The sequence below is a fragment of the Eubalaena glacialis genome, chromosome 13 (assembly GCF_028564815.1).
Source record: "Eubalaena glacialis isolate mEubGla1 chromosome 13, mEubGla1.1.hap2.+ XY, whole genome shotgun sequence".
Lineage (NCBI taxonomy): Eukaryota > Metazoa > Chordata > Mammalia > Artiodactyla > Balaenidae > Eubalaena > Eubalaena glacialis.
In genome coordinates, this window is record NC_083728.1 from 2,455,197 (window position 1) to 2,471,705 (window position 16,509).

Sequence of the window (16,509 nt, forward strand, 5' to 3'; positions counted from 1 at the left end):
CACAGCATCCCCATGTCCATGTGGTTCTGCGTTTGGAGCTACACAGTGGCAGCAGAGTGAAGTCCAGGCAGCGGCTGGCAGCAGGAGGACGCCAGTCAGTGTGAGACTCGCAGCCCGACATCCTGTTCCTGACGTCTCCCGGTTCCTGACATCCTGGGGTTTTCTGCAGAGGCCACCACGGCCTTCACGAAGGCCCCTCTTCTCACGCTCTGAACCCCTACAGGACTCATGCGGTGACCGCCAGCCCTGCCATGCTAACAACCCCCCACCCCCATCTGAAGACGCGCTTGTCGGTTTCTCGGGGGGAAGCGTGCACCGCAGGCCACAGAGGAAGTGCAAAGCCTCGGGGAGCCCCCAGGCTTTCTGCTCACTTCCCACCCAGCCCGTGCCCCCAGGTCTCCTCTTTCATCCGGATTTATCCTCAGCTCTGATCTCATTTTAACACCTAACGACACGGTGACCTCCGTGAGACAAGCGTGGAAGGAGCAGCAAAGGTTGGGTGGACCTGGAAAAGATAACTTGGCAAGGGCACTGGTGACACCTAACATGCTGAAAATAATAATTTCTTGATGTGACAGCAGCACGTAGCACGAGAGGCTGCCATTTTGTCCAGAGGGTGAGACGAACCCGGCCCCCTGCAGCCCTCTGGGGTCTCACACCGCCCGGGGGATGTGGGGACTCGGGTTGGTCATGGGGGGTGGTGTGTGAGCCTCAGGGACTAGCCTCTCTGCTCCAACCTTATCCGTCATCCCCAGCATGCATTTACAGCCACGATGACCTTTACAGGAGGATGGAGTGACCAGCCAAGTAAACGCGATTGAGGTTCTGATAAATCACGCCCGAGGCTGTAATGAGGAGGGAAGAGTCGTCTTTCTCCAGATACAGACCATGTAAGCACACGTCCTCCAGCAGGACTCGGGGGCCATGCTTGTATAACTTGAATGGGGGGGTTCAGTGGGACGTGGCCCCTGAGGCCCAGGATGTTCTGACCCACAGGGGATGTGCAAGCAGAGCGGTTCCTCAATCTGTCCTCGGTCGGCCGTCAGCGACAAATCATTACAGATGCTCAGCGCCCGGCTCCAACGCGGACCAGCGTCCCGGGTCACTGACAGGCTCGTGCACCTAAGGTTCAGTTCCCTTTCCCTAACGGCGACCCCAGGGCGGTAGTTCTCAGCTCAGTGTCTGTGGCATTTTGGGGTGTCACAGCTGGGGGTGGACCTAGTGGCACCCAACGGGTAGAGGCCAGGGTCCTGTGATGCCCAGCGCAGCCCCACAGCCAGGAGGCACCTGCCCCACGAGTTGGCAGCACCAAGGCTGGGAAACCCTCGTAGAGTGTTGAGAAAACCCCAAGGCCAACGCCCAGGAAGCAGCGGGAACCCTGTGGTCCTCCTGCGGGAGGAGGGGGGGTTGGAGAAGCGAGGTCAGGGTGAAGGCAGAGGAGGAGGACTTTCAGGGCTCGGCCATGTGTCAGGTCAGTCGTTTCCAAGTTGATGCTTCTCTCTCAGATGCTGCGGCTGCTTTGCTGGCGTTTTTCATTCCTCGTGTAGGTGCTGTTCTAAGGTTCCGAGTGTCCCCCGTTTTCTTGTCCCCCGACACACAGTAGCATCACGCCTCTCCTCGCGGGGCCTGGAGCTGACTGAGGGTCTCGGTTACTCCGTGACCACCCCCCACCCATGGCGCTCAGGCTCCGGAGGAGAACTGCCGGGAGGAGGGGCTGCACGGTGATCAGGGATCAATGTCTCCCAAACCATGAACCCCCGGGGCTGCTCCAGCAGCCCAGCTTGGGGCCTGGCGCAAGTTTGCAGGTCCACCTGGAGTACATCTGGTCCCTAGGATGGCGCGGACAATGAACGGCACTGCTTCTGGGCAGGGAGGTCTCTCCAGGCCGGCCCGCTGACCTCTGGCCGAGGGAGGTGTGTGTCTCCTTGCTGGGCTGACCCTGCCCGTCGTGAAAGTGCTAATTACTCTAAATAGGTATTGCTTCTGTACCAACATTACCAGGGAGGCATGGCTTCAGAGCATTAAAATTCTGCTCTCAGAAAACATGGCTGTTTTGATCTTTCTCTACAGCCAAGCAGTGGAAACGGTGCACGTGTTTTCTGCACCTATCCAAAGAAATCCATCTTTCACACCCTACTTCATGCCATATGTTGGGAGCTGAAGGAATGAAAGATTTAGCTGTCAGTCTCTGAAAGCACGACAGGCCCCATTCCAGCTCGTCCGTGGTGCCTCGGATCGGCAAGTATGACATTTCACTTAGCTTCTCCCGGCAGTATCCCCGGTGCATCACCGTGCACGGCAGAGACTTCTGAGGGTGGCTCCTGTGCAAAGCAGAAAACTGCTTGCTAATCTCCTCTTCACGGTATCGGGCTGGGGGTCGGGGGGACCGTGGTCTCTAAAGGACGCGGGAGGTTGCAAAATGCAAGGCAGGCTGAACCTGCCCTGGTGCACATCTGTTGGGCACCCCGCCTCCGAGGTTTTACTTATACCCCAGGGTCCTGATTCAGTCCTCCTCCAAGGGAGCTCGTTATCCTGGGGGGTCCTTGGCGCTCCCAAGGAGCATGGCCTCCAGGAAAGCACTTTCATTTTCTGGTTTGAAATCCCAGTTCACATTTCATCTGGCAAAAATGATTTAAATGTTGGTACTTCCTCATTTCCCTCTTTATATTTTCACCTTGACCTAAATGAGAAATAAATTTCTCTTCTACGTCAATAATGGGAAGGTGAATAGGCCAATAGGGTTGCAAAAAACAGCATCACGGTTCCTGAAAAATGCAAAACAAATGAGAGACCGGCCCACTCCTTCCCATCGAAACCCGTCTGTCTATCTGTTTTGCAAGTTCAGAAGAGGATGCCATTCTGGGTGTCTGAGAAGTAGTTCCAGTTGGAGGGTAGCTTGGAGCTACTAGTGACAATATTAGTTTCTCACGAAAAGCACAGAATCCTGCCATTCATGTGCAGTTATGGGGGAATCAGCACCGTCCGATTCCGCATACCTTCCGGGGCACCTGGCCTGTGGGGTCTGTCTAGGCGTCGGGGGTGGACGCAGACAAGGCATGGCTGTTACTCTCCAACATTCTAGCTGGAGAGGCTGAAAACCCCAAGTCAGTGCGATCCCAGGGAGCGACACGGGCTACACGAGGACACAGGGTGAGTGGACAGAAGTCACGGAAGTGGCAGGGGGCTGGGCGGGGGGCGATCGCAGAGCAGGGCCTCCGAGGGGCAGAGAATGAAAGCGATGCCTTTGTGCTCAGGGGCCCTAATGAGTCCGCACGTGGCTGTTTGCTCCCCTTGCTCAAAGTATCCTAAGCGGTTTCAGCAGAAGTGGCCCCCAAAGCTCCCCCGGAGGGTGGGGCACGCCCACTTCTCTCAGTCGCCCCCCCCGCCCACTCTCCAGGCCCCCCGCTGACGTCCCCGCACAGCGTCCGGCACACAGCAGGCGGCAACGGAGCGCGCAAAGGAAAAGAATGACCATGCGAGCCTGCGGACAGGTGACCGGCCCCCATCGCAGGGACCCACGCCCATCGCAGGGACCCACGCCCATCGCAGAAACCCACGCCCATCGCAGAAACCCACGCCCATCGCAGGGACCCACGCCCATCGCAGAAACCCACGCCCATCGCAGAAACCCACGCCCATCGCAGGGACCCACGCCCATCGCAGAAACCCACCCCACCGTACTCTGCTGAGCCCAGCGAGTGACCCGCAGATCTGGTGACGGGTTACCAGATCCCCAACTAGCTATTCAAAACCCCAAATACCATTTTTCCTAGTCTCCCTGGGGCTGGCTGCCCTCATGGATCATTTTGATTGGATAACTGAAAAAAAATCCTTCTTTCATAAACCGCCCGACGCTATTCGTTTAAAGGCTTTCAGGAAAATGTGCTAACTTTTGACCAATATCCAATGGGCATTTCCGAGGCCCTATCTAGCAAAAAAAACATGCACTTGCTGGTAGAAAATAGAGCATTAAAATAGAATCTGAATCAATTTTTCTGATCAACTGCGGCAGAAATGTACGTAAGTGGCTGCAAATTGAGTCCTAGGGAGCACAGATGGGTTTTTGCGATGGTGTAAAGTTGTTATAAATTTGCCCCCTGCCCCATCACACTCCAACGCTCAGGGAATTGCCGGTGAGGGTGCATATCTGAGAAAATTTCCTGGTCTGATCAACAAATGCTTGTTAGGAAACGTGGCACAATACATACCCACTGTAAGCAAATTCATGTGATTTTAGATAGATGCTGAGTCTTTTTCTCATCGTATTTTCCACTTTTAAGCCTTAGCGTGAGTTCAGTCTATCGGTTTAAAACAGATCCTTTTAGGAATATGTTGACCAGAAAGAAAATCAAATGCCTTTGATGTCTCTGGAAATAAAGAACTATTCCTTCTAAATTCCTTGATTAACCTTGAGGACACAGGTGATGAAAACAAATATAAAAAGTTGCACACACACACATCTTTATCCCCCAATGGACTTCATTTTCCCTCATGTCTAGAAATTTCCTTGCACCAAGACAAGGTGAAGAATTTCCCTTCCTTGGCAGAAACAAAGGGCTTTTTTCTTTGCAGATTCACACAATACTTAGAAATTCAAGGAAGGCTGTAATGGGCGCTAATTTATTTTAAGGACTCAAATATTTATATATTTATACCTCTACCTACACACCTACACACACACACACACACACACACACACACTCATATCTGCTGGCCGGGGGCTGGGGCGGGGTCTGGTCCCTTCACCTACAGCTGCTGTCAGAGGTGGAATCCCCCCAGCAGGAGAGGGTCATCATCAGTCTAAGAATCATCCAGTAGGTTCATCTCTGGGAGGGATGCTCTGCCCACGGTGGCTCTGCAGAGCCTGTGGCCGAGCCTTGGCGAGTGTGTCCACTCCCAGAATCTGTATCAACACCACCACCTGGTCCCGAAAACCTGGAAAACCTGCAGCCACTTTCTCTTGTCTCCTCTGTCAGGCCAGACCCATTGACATCAAAGCACCAGGGCCACGAGCCACAGCTGGCCGCCCGTACGGGGAAGCTGGGCAGTCTCGGGGCGGCGAGCTGGGGTCATCACGGCTCTTCTCTCCCTGCACCAGGTCCACCTGGAGAGGCCCTTCAGGTACCACCGCTCGGAGCGGGTACAGGGAGATCCACAGGGTCCTGCAGAAAGAAGGCTTGGCAGGCAGATGGTCAGCCAAGGGGATGCAACGGTCCCTCCTCTGCCCTCGGCTGTCATCGCCCCCTCCCTGGGGCTGATGCCACATGCTGAGCACCGGCCTTTGAGTACACAGACCTGCCTGGACAGCCCAGTCACACACAGCCTCACCACCTCCTGGAAGCCTCCAGGAATCAGTCACTGCTGATGCCCGGCCTCTCACCCTTGTCACCCACTCATCACCCAGCCTCCAGCCTTGGTCCTCGTCCAATGGAACCCCTGTGCCACCCCGGTGCCCTGATTAGGCTGTGGGGGTCAGTGGTGGCCACCCACACATGGGGCCCACAAGCAGGAGAAACTCAGCCAACACGGAACCCGCGTATCGGCCCAAGTCACGCTGGGGAGTGAAAGAGTGAGTTGAAAGGTACGTCCAGAAGGATTTCAATTTTGAAAGAATAAAATCCATTACGTCTACGCATATTTTACTGTATGCAGAAGATAAGCTCTCAGAGGACCATTGCCTGACTCACGGCAGCTCTCTAAGCGGCTGAGATTACAGGGACATTTCCCCACGGATGCCACACGTGCCCATGTTCGAACTTTTCCTGCACCATACGTGTCACATTTGTTATCAGAAAAGACGGAATTAAAAAGACTGATTGATTCCTTGGAAGCACTTGGTCCTGTGGGTGACGCTGAGTTCTAGGCTCACGGTGGAGGCTCTCAGGAGGCACTCCTGGGAAGAGGTAGAATCGTGCAGTGATTGGGGGACAGGCCTGCAGTCGGTGGGCCTCTGCAGGCCTGCGTGGTGCTGATGCTGAGCCTGAGAGGATGGGGATGAGGACTCAGGCCCTGCCCGCGGTGCTGTGGGCAGAGCGCTGCCAGCGGGGCAAGGCCCACCAAGCCCAAGCAAGACCGTCTGCTGTTGTTTTAATCTTTATTGGAATGATGGCTATTCCGCAAGTGCTCAGCAAACATCACTTAGAACTAAGTTCATCTGAGCACCGGGTGCTGGGTATCGGGGGGTACAAATGAAGGGGCAGAGAGAGCAAGGGGGATGGAGGGGGGGAGGAGGGAGGGAGACAAGGACCAGAGCAGGTAAGTTTAACTTGATTTGGTGACTATGTGTGCAGAAATGCTTAATCTGATAAGGGCGGAGAGACACGCCTGTTGGATAAGAATATTCCAGGCCGTGTATCAACCCCTAGAGTTTAGGCAATAGTCCAGCTTAGGAGAGGGTGTCTGAGCTCTGAGGGCTGGAGGACAGGCCCCCAGGCCGCAGACTCGGCTTCTGAGACTCGGTTACATCTCGGCCAGCAGGTCCTGCATTTTGTCCAGGCCTCGGTCTGCTGAACTTAAATATCACGTAAATGAAATACTAGCAATATCGAAACTAAATAATAGCTAAACTGATAGCCCTTAACTGATGGGAGTTAATTTCCTTGTAAGAAAGGATCAGATACTAAAAAAAATCCAACCCAAACCCAAAAGCCCTCACACTTGTCCTGTGGTTACGAAGTGGGCCAAGTTCTCTTTCTAGGAAATATTTTCATGCTCTAGACACACAGTGACTATAGACCGCATTTCTGTTTTTCAAATGAATGCTGATTCATCAGCTGCTCTTGCACTAGCAGATGTTCCCTGAGATAAATGCTACCTGTCAAGATGTCCCTTCGATCAGGCTTTAAGGGAGAAAGAATTTCCAAACCATTTACTTGGGAATTTTAGGAATCTTAAGTGAGTTTGTCTGCCTGAAAGTTCCTCGCCTATTTCACATTATCAAATCTATTTTTTAAAAATTTATTGTTTTATTTATTTATTTTTGTCTGCATTGGATCTTCGTTGCGGTGCGTGGGCTTCTCATCGCGGTGGCTTCTCTTGTTGCAGAGCACGGGCTGTAGGCACACGGGCTTCAGTAGTTGTGGCTCGCGGGCTCCAGAGCGCAGGCTCGGCAGTTGTGGCGCACGGGCCCAGCTGCTCCGCGGCATGTGGGATCCTCCTGGACCAGGGCTCGAACCCGTGTCCCCTGCATTGGCAGGCAGATTCTCAACCATTGTGCCACCCAGGAAGCCCTCAAAATCTATTTTTAAATAGGGTTGTTCTTTGTGCTTAAAACTACTCCAAAAAATAACTCCCCGGCTGTTTGGTACAATTAAAGCAAGCTCGCTGATTAGAGGGCTGCCTGAGTCAGCAGGCAGCCCTCTGCTCCCCGCGGCCGCGGACGGAGGGGCCCCCGGGCTGCTCGCCGGCATCTGTGCATCTGGTGAGCCCTGGCCCCGGGATGCCTCCAAGTCCGGACAGTTAGTTTGCCACATGGGAGACTCTGGGTTTTGCAAGAAACTGTTGTTAACGAGTCACATCCACAGGGGGGAAGAGGGGAAAAAAGACACTGTCCGGTTCTGTTCAGTGGATTATATTTGGTGTCAGAGATACAGACGGGTAGGGGAGCCCCGAGGAGGAGGGACAGTCATCCTGCGGCTCTCGGGAAAGGAGGTGCTTCCCTTTAGTGAGAGCTGGACAAGCACCACTTCTGCCAGTTACATTGGGCGGGGCTGGCCAGGACAGTGACGCCCGTTTATGGCCACTGTCGGGGGAAAGCACTGCCCGCTGTGTGCTTGGGTCGTGAGATGGTGAGACCACGCGGCATCTTGTCCGTGGGGGGCAGAGCCTCCAGTGGGCTTCGAAAGGAGGCTTTAATCTGACTCGAGCGAGGTCGGTAATCGGCGCATCACCCTCGGCTGGTGCTTGCACTTGCGTGCACAACACGTGCACACACGTGCACTCACAAGGGCTTCTGCTTCTGACTCTTAGTCTGTTCACGCTGCCATCACAAAATATCATAGGCTGGGGGCTTATAAACAACAGAAACTTATTTCTCACAGCTCTGGAGGCTGGAAGTCCACAATCAAGGATTCAATGTCTGGTTCACAGATGGCCGTCTTCTTGCTGTGTCCTCACTTGGTGGACGGGGCCTCTGTTATAAGGGCACTAACCCCATTCATGGGGCTCCATCCTCACCACCTCATCACCTCCCACAGGCCACCTCCTAACACCGTCACATTGGGGGTTAGGACTCAACACACGGATTTGGGGGTACACACACATCAGTCTCTAGCAGGCTCGCAGGTCTCCTGAGCAGAGCAGATGTGGTGACGGGCAAACACCTAGCCAGGGAGACGGCTCTGCAGGGAAACCACCTGTCATCAAATTCACAAACAGTTTGTAAAACTCCAGGAGTTACCAGTGTGAGGGCAGCGGGATGCAGGGGGACAGCTCGCCAAAAGCCAACACACGCTGCTCAGGGCACGGGGACAAGAGATTTTGCCCGATCCTTCTTCTGTGTCGCAGAAACAGTCTCTGAAACGGATTATTTCCTCTTGTGACGACCGTTCCCCTCTGCCATCCTAATGTCTATTACGCACTACTTTCAAAGATCAGGATTTTACAAGACTAACATATGGGTCTCAAGATTTATCATATGCCCTATAACGCACAGACGTGGAAAATACAGCTGTGTGTACTTATTCACACTCTGCATATTTATACCCAGCACGTAAATTCACATAAACACATTCCAGGGAGAAAATAGTGTATCAGAATCATAGGAGGTGAGTCCCGTTGCCAGCCCTGAATGGCATGGTGACTTCGTATTTATTTTAATAGACTCCCATCTGTCATTTACAGCTATATAAAAAGATGCTGGATTTTTAAAAAACCAGCCAAGAGGGAGCCATTCACAACTTGTTCTTATACATCCTTTCACTCAGTGCATTTTTCCAAAGAAAGGGTAATGCTGGTTGGGTGAGGAACTAATACCTACTTTCAGTATATTTGTTTATGGGCATATTGTCCCACAATTAAAAAAAGGTTCCCATGACAAATGCCATAAAACCTACAAATTTGACAGTAATACAGTGCTACACAGACTAGAATCAACTGGAATTTTTCCAAGGTTCCTCTTCAATAAGCCAGAAACATCAGGCATTCCTTGGGGAGATAAAATATTCCTCCAGATATTGTTTTATCCTTAATGAATCCTTAATGCCCGATTCTCTCCTTCTTTGCCTTCCTTCCATTTATCCATCCGTCCGTCCATCCATTTGTCCACACAGCTGTCTCCTCCTTCCTTCTTCCCTCCCTCCCTTCCTCCCTTCCTTCCTTCCTTCCTTCCTCCCTTCCTTCCTCCCTCCTTCCCTTCCTTCCTTCTGTCCACCTGTCCATCCGTCCAGCCATCTATCCACCCTCTCCTCCACCCATCCCTTACCCTCTTATGTCCGCTGAAGGTAAGCGCCATAAAGGCGGGGACACGCGCAGACACCAGGACCCAGAATGGAGGCGGACGCCCGGCAATTAGGCATCGAGCAGCAGCGCTGATGGTCCACTGGACCATTTCCTCCCTCCCTGTCGCTACTGAGTCCCTCACACTCCTCTTGGAAACCACGCGGGTACATCCTTTTATCTGCTCTCCAGGAGTCAGTGACTGAGCCGGACAGACATGGGGTCCACCGAGGAGCGGCCTCGGGACCCCAACTGCCGCTGGGGCTACAGAAACCCAGGCAGGGTCGGGGCACTCAGGGACCTGCGGCAGCTGGGGGGGCGTGGAGTGGCACCATCAAGGCCCAGGGTTGGGGTGTGACTGGCACCTGTCCACTGGGCACCCGGCTCCGTCCTGCTGGGGCTCGGGCATCCCGTGTCTCCCGCCACGCGGGGGCTGTGGCTCAGAGAGCGCTGGGCGGGGGGCGGCTTCTGACTGTCCTCGTAATCTGGACAGTCCTGTCCCGCTGCCGTTAGACAAACGCAGCCACAGCCCAGAGCCTCATCCAAGGACGAAGTTGATGTGACCTGGCCTGGGGCAACCAGACCCGAACACGCCATCTTACTCCTCTAGGCTACCTGTTCTGTGCTTAAAGTGAATGAAACACTTTAAACGTGGCGAGAATGTGAGTGCCGGGGGCAGCAGGTGTGGAGTCCCTGCTTCGGAGAGGGGAGGGGCTGATTCTGAACTCCCCCCCGGGGGAGGGGGCATCCCGCAGGCTGGCCACGGAGGAGGGGCAGGGACTGGTCTGGATGCCCCATCTGCGTGGTGACCCGACCAGGAAACTGGACAGATGGCCAGAAACAGAACCGGGATGGGACCAATATCACATCAATGGAAGGCAGAACTGAGCCTGTTCCTCTGATTCGGGGACTAAGTGTCATCCCAGACCAACAGCATCAGCATCAGCACCAATTGGAGTGGTTGCCAGAATAATGGTCCCACAAAAATGTCAATGTTCTGGTCCCCAGACCCGTCCTGTACCACCGTCCACGGCAAGGGGACTCTGGGTGCGACGGTGCTGAGGATCTTGAGGGGGAGAGGATCCTGGGTTATCAGGGTGGCCCCCTGTCCTTACACGGCTCTTACAGGTGGAAGAAAGAGGACAGAGCAGAGGGAGATGCTATGGGCAGATGCTACGGTCTGGCTCTGAAGATGGAGGGAGGTGCCGGGAGCCTCTGGAAGCTGGAAACGTCAGCTTCTCTCCTGGAGCCTCCAGAAGGAGCACGGCCCTGCCAACGCCTCGATCTCAGCCCACGAGACCCATTTTACACCTTTGACCTCCAGAACTGCAAGATGATCATTTTCTTTTAGGCCACTAAGTTTGTGATAATTTGTTACAGCAGCCAGAGAAGACTCATACACTTGGGACTTGTTTAAAATGAAAATCCTGGGACTTCCCTGGTGGTCCAGTGGTTAAGTGGTGGAATGAAAATCCTCAGGCTCTACTTCAGACCTACTAAATCAGAAACTCCAGGGATACAGCCGCAAGTGTGTGTGTTAACAGGCCTCCAGGTGGACCTGACACCCCATGGAGTTGGGGGCCAAGGTCCTCATTTCCCAGCAGCAGGCTACCTCTACTTGGTTCCTTCATCTCACAAAACCGTGGCGTCCTTAGTCCAATGACTTTAAACCTCAGCTTTTCCTCTTTGTCTTTTGTTTACCGATTTTATGATCCCCTGGTGGACGGTGAGTGCTGATGGAGATTTGGGTGCTTGGTCCTCAGCCCCCACCAGCCAAGCAGAACCAGGGCCACGCACCCCCACTTACATCGGGGACACAGATGTACAGTCTTGCCACCCTGGGGCCCTGGCGGCTCATGCAGGCTCACAGGACCAGCTTCAACATCACAACACACGCCACCCACACCCGCAAAAGACAAACTTCAAGACTCTCTCTGCCTTCTCCCTGGCCAGGAAACCAAAGACCTGTTAATGAAGAAATCATTTCCAAAAGCAGACACAGAGCTCCCTATTGTAGGCACTCCAAAGGCACCCCATCCCAGGCTGTGGAGGACACCCCTATTTTCCTAACGCCAGGGCCCCATGCCTTTCGAGAAGGACCCTGGGCCTCTCTAGGGGACCACGGCTTCCCTCCCATGCACAGGCCAGCACCCCATTCTCTCCTCACCCCTGGGAGTGAGGGTGGGGGACTGATTTCTTAAATCGTATATGCAGTTATAAAGAATTGTCTATCGCATTTTGGCCACTTTTTGGGTGTTTTAAGCCTCATTTTTATGCGTGGCAGAGAGTCGTAACAATTCAGAAAGAGTATTTTGTACGACTTGGACAAAAGGGACAATGCATCCTGAGCCCTGCAAAAAGCTACTTAGTAGTGAAGTACTGTATACAATTTGTAGGTAATTCACATCAAATTATATCTCAAATTTGACTGTGTGTGGTTGAAAGAGGGAAAAAAAGCAACGAGGTTGTGAAGCCTCCTTAAACGATATTAGGGGATCTGAACCCTCTCCCTTTGATCATAAGGCCAAGTGATTCGTTAATAAATGCCCGGGTTGAATGGGTATCAGAGACCACTTTGCTTTAAACACATTTTTCTTTCTGGAAAGTGACCCACTGGTCTTCCCGAAGAAGTGGGGTGGGAAGGGGAGGGCAGGAGGTAGGATGCTGCCCTGCCTCCACCCCCAGGGGCTGTGGTTCCTCAGAAGCATCAGCTGAGTCTCCGTGAGAGGGACTGTCCCCTGGGAGACAGGTGACCAGGCCGAGCCCTCCCTCCAGCTGACTCTCGGAGGACTCTGGGTCAGGGCAGTGGTGCCAGGGCTCTTGCAGGTGCTGTCTCATCCTGTGTCGTGGAAGACAGGGTTACCCAGACAGCCAGGACCCGCCAGCACCACCAGGAACGCATCCAGATTGAGGCTGTTGGAACTTTTAACATCTGTATCTAACCATTGCTTCAGAAATGAGACTCCGACACCACTTCTGGCGCCCTGCCCGTCACCAGCGTGAGCCTCTTAGGGCTGCCCCCTCGGCCGCCCTCTCGGCCTCCATCTCTGCCTCTCTCATCCCGATTTTACGGCCTCTGCCTTCACGGAGGCATTTTCCCCTTGGCTGGTCTGTCACAACAGGCTGGAGCAATCGCCCTGCTTCTGATTCACCCCACGCCTGGGAGATGTCTCTGAACCTGATTTTCTCGCCTCCCTCGCCTGGACACCTGCTCAGGATGGAGGTGAGAACGTGGAGGCGGCACTGACTCGGTCTGATGCGGGGGGCGCTGGCCCCCACATCCCCTGCAGACGGAGGTCTCCCTGCCCCGTCTAGTGCCCGTGTCCCTCAGCCTGGCCCGTGCTCCCCCCTCCCACCCCAGTGCCCTGCAGCCCCCTGCCCAGGTCACTGCTCTTCCTCAAAGTCCAGGTAAGCTGTGGCTCTTGCTGTGCCATCTGACGTCCTGTGTGCCAGGCGGGAGAGCCGGCCGGAGGGGCTGTGCCGTGATGGGCTGTGATGGGCGAGGTGCTCCCCCAGCCTCAGGCAGGGTGAGGTGTGGGGACTCCAGGGAGGTGGCACCGGCTCGTGCAGGTGCTACGCAGCCTCACGCTGACCTCTTCAGTGCTTTTATCTGCCCTGCCCTCGGTACAGCCCCTGGGAACTGGATAGAAGCGCAAATACCCGGGACTCAACCCCAGTCTCTGGGGTCCAGACCAGCCTTTGCCCTTGAGGGACCCTGATGCTCCCTCAAACTGGAGAACCCCGTGCTGCTGCAGGAAGGTTGGCAGGTTGGGAATTGGAGGAAGGGTGGCGTGAATGACACTTAGTGTCACCTGGCGCGTTTCACAGAGGGACAGAGGACTGCGGGGAGGGAGGAGAGCACTGAGTGCAAACTGCAAGGGCGCCGGGCAGGTCCTGCCGCCTGAGTCCACCCCTCCCGGGCCGCCCGGCCAGGACCAGGTGCGGCGGGAACGACACACCCAGGGCCTCTCCTTGGGAGCCGCACAAGCACCTGTTGAACCCACGGGACAAAACATGTACATGGTGTGCACGCTGCTCTCTTGTGCACCGTCCTGGGTCAAACAGTGTCCCCCAGATGCACGTCCGTCTGGAACCTCAGAGTGTCACCTTATTTGGACACAGGGACTTTGCAGGTATAATGATGGTAAGGACCCAGAGGAGCCCATGCTGGATGAGGGTGGCCCCGAATGTAATGGCCGTGTCCTCATGAGAGACAGTGAGGACACACAGAGACAGGAAGAGAGAAGACGGCCACTTGAAGACGGAGGCAGGGGTCAGGGTGACATACCCACAAGCCCAGGACGTCGAGGACACCCAGGATGCCAAGAACTGATGGCACCACCAGAAGCTGGGAAAGGGGCCTGGACAGATTCTCCCTCAGATCTCCAGAAGGAACCAGCCCTGCGACACCTTGATTTCAGACTTCTGGCCTCCAAAACCGTGAGAGAACGAACTTCTGCTGTTCTAAGCTCCTAAGTATGTAGCATTCTGTGTGGCAGCCCCGGACAGACCCCAAAACTGCTCGGCTGAATGGCTCTTTTCTGGCTACTGGATGCCAAGGCGTCTACCACAATTTTATGTTATTTAATGCTTTTCTACATGGTTTATGGCTCTGTAAGTATTTACTTACTTTTCAAGATTCTGAACTAATTAACTAGTTAACATCTTCAGAAAACCATCATCTATCTATTTATCTGTCTACCTACCTACCTACCAGCTATTTACATATCTATGTATCTATCCACCATCTATCATCCACCCATCTCTCACCTCCTCTTGGTCCGCAGACCACATCGCGCTAACCCCTCTTAACGTGGGCCTGGTGGGGCTGGGGGCCCTGCTGGAAGAGTCTGATTTAGTAAAAAAGTCTGAAGTGCTGTTGACTTTTTCTTAAAGAAGAAAGCAGTCCTGCCACTTCTGAGTCCACACATTAACACCGATGATACCACACTAACAAAGACGAGCTGGGTGTCGGCAGGTAGGAGCCTGGCTGGACGTGTCCTAATGAAGAGGGAAGGTCTGTTTTCCTCCCTGGCACCTTGCCTGGTTCTGTGCATTTAGCACGTTTGCTGCATGTGAATGGCACTGCTAATGTATCTGATACACACTGTCTTCTTAAGCAGGTTACACGCCCGTTTCCTGTAACTGAATCTGCACCGGGAGTCTGCCCTCCTCCCCGACGGCAAAGGGGCAGCTCTGCCACCCCCCCCACCCCCGGCAGCCAGAGGGACCCCGTCAAACCGCAGGTGGGCGGTGACCTCTCCCAGGCGCCCAGGACACGCAGAGCGAGAGTCCCAGCCCTCCCGGGGGTGCTTCACCCACCGAACCGTCCAGCACTCCCGGCCCCCCCAGGCCCTGCAGCCTGGCTCGCCCCCATCCCCTTTTAAGACTTCTCACAGATGTCACCCCAACCAGGCCTGGCCTCCCGACTGGAAACTGTGGACCCCCTGCCACTCCCAGCCTCACCCCTGATTCCCCTTTTCCTCTTTTCATTGCAAAACCCTTCTGACACGCGGCTCCATCCAGGGGCAGATTTGCTTGTTTGCTCAGGGTACGTGGAAGGCTCCAGAACAGCACCAGTCACACTCAGTAGCTCCCAACGAGACGGGCAGCCGCCGGAGACAGCACAACAGCCCAGGCCGGGGCCTCCCGGCTGACCCACCTCTGCAGGCAGGTGGTGCTCGTGCCTCCGCTGGCTGTTCTTCCAACTGCCGTCCCCGCCCCGCCCACTCTGAGGGGGTCCATCCCGGGGGAGGGAGCCCCAGGACCCCCACCTGGCACTGTCCCTTCCCACCCTGCTTCCAAGCCTTTGGAAGCAGGTCCTTTCAGGGGAAGGGGGAAGCCTCAGAAGATGGAATCAGAACGGGAAAGGAGATGCTGAACTGTGGGGCATGTTATCATCAGGCTGCAGAGCTTGTCTTGTGGCGGCAGACAGACCTGAGCCAGGTACATATTCCCGATGCCAGGCGAGTGGCAGCGGGGCTGATGGGAAGATGTGGGTTCATGGAGAGGCATCCGCACGCGCACATTCACGGGGTGAAACCCCAGAGCTCGACCCACGCTTGGCCGCCACCCAGGTCCCCAACCTGGCTGCACAATTAATCACATTCTGTTACATCCTGAGGCGTCTGGAGGGTCCCAGACAGGCGAGCTAAGGGCGGGGCTTCTGGGCTTTGTGGGGGGGGGGCGGGGCCTGTGAGGCACCCGCCCACACCGGACTTGGGCTCCTCCTGAAGCACAGGGTCTGACCCCAAACCCCGAAAGGCGGGAGGAGCTTGCTAAGCCCAGACCTTAGGCCCTGAGGTGGCTGCCCTTCCCCCAAAGTGGGGGGCACAATGCTGCCTGGACCTGCTACCAACCTCCACACACTGTCCACCCGGCGGCTGGAGGGCTTTCTGCCAACAGCACGGCAGAGCCTCCCTCCCTGCTCAGACCCTTCGCGGCCCCTGCCCTTGCCCTTAAAATGAAGACCCTACCCCAGCTCCTTATAGAGCAGGTCTGCAGTGTTTCCTGAGGCCAGAGAGCATATTTTCTGCTTGGTGGGTCATGACGTCTCTTTTCCAACTACTTAACCAGGTTGTCAAAATGCGAAAGCAGCCACAGACAATATGTGAATGATGGCATGGCCCTGTGCCAATAAAACTTTATTTACAAAAACAGCCAGGGGCCGGATTTAGCTCAAGGACGGGGAGGGTGCTGGCCCTGGCCTAGGGCTGTGCTGTACAGTACGGCAGCCACTGGCCACTTGAAACATGGCTGGTCTGAGCTGAGCTGAGCCGTCAGTGTAAAACACATGCTGGATTTTGAAGACTTGGCATGAAAAAAAAAGAATGAAAAATTTCTCACTAATAATCTTTTATGTTGACTGCATATTGAAACAAAATTATGGATACAGTATTAAATTAATTTCACTTGTGTTTATGTTTTAAATGTAGCCACTTGAAAATGAACAGCTGCAGAGGCAGCGTGCATGAGTGGTCAAGTTCCATTCCTGCAGGTCGGCTCTCTCCGAGGAGGGCTCCCTCCGCCGGCCCCGGGTGGCCTGCTTCTCCGGCTCCACAATCTGTCTCAGGC

The 16,509-nt window shown here is 54.6% G+C and overlaps 1 protein-coding gene across 1 annotated transcript in view; it reads right to left on the bottom strand.

The window, feature by feature from the left end:
• Positions 1–16,509, bottom strand: part of CDH4 (cadherin 4) — a 562,448-nt gene that overhangs the window by 197,446 nt on the left and 348,493 nt on the right. The window lies entirely within an intron of this gene.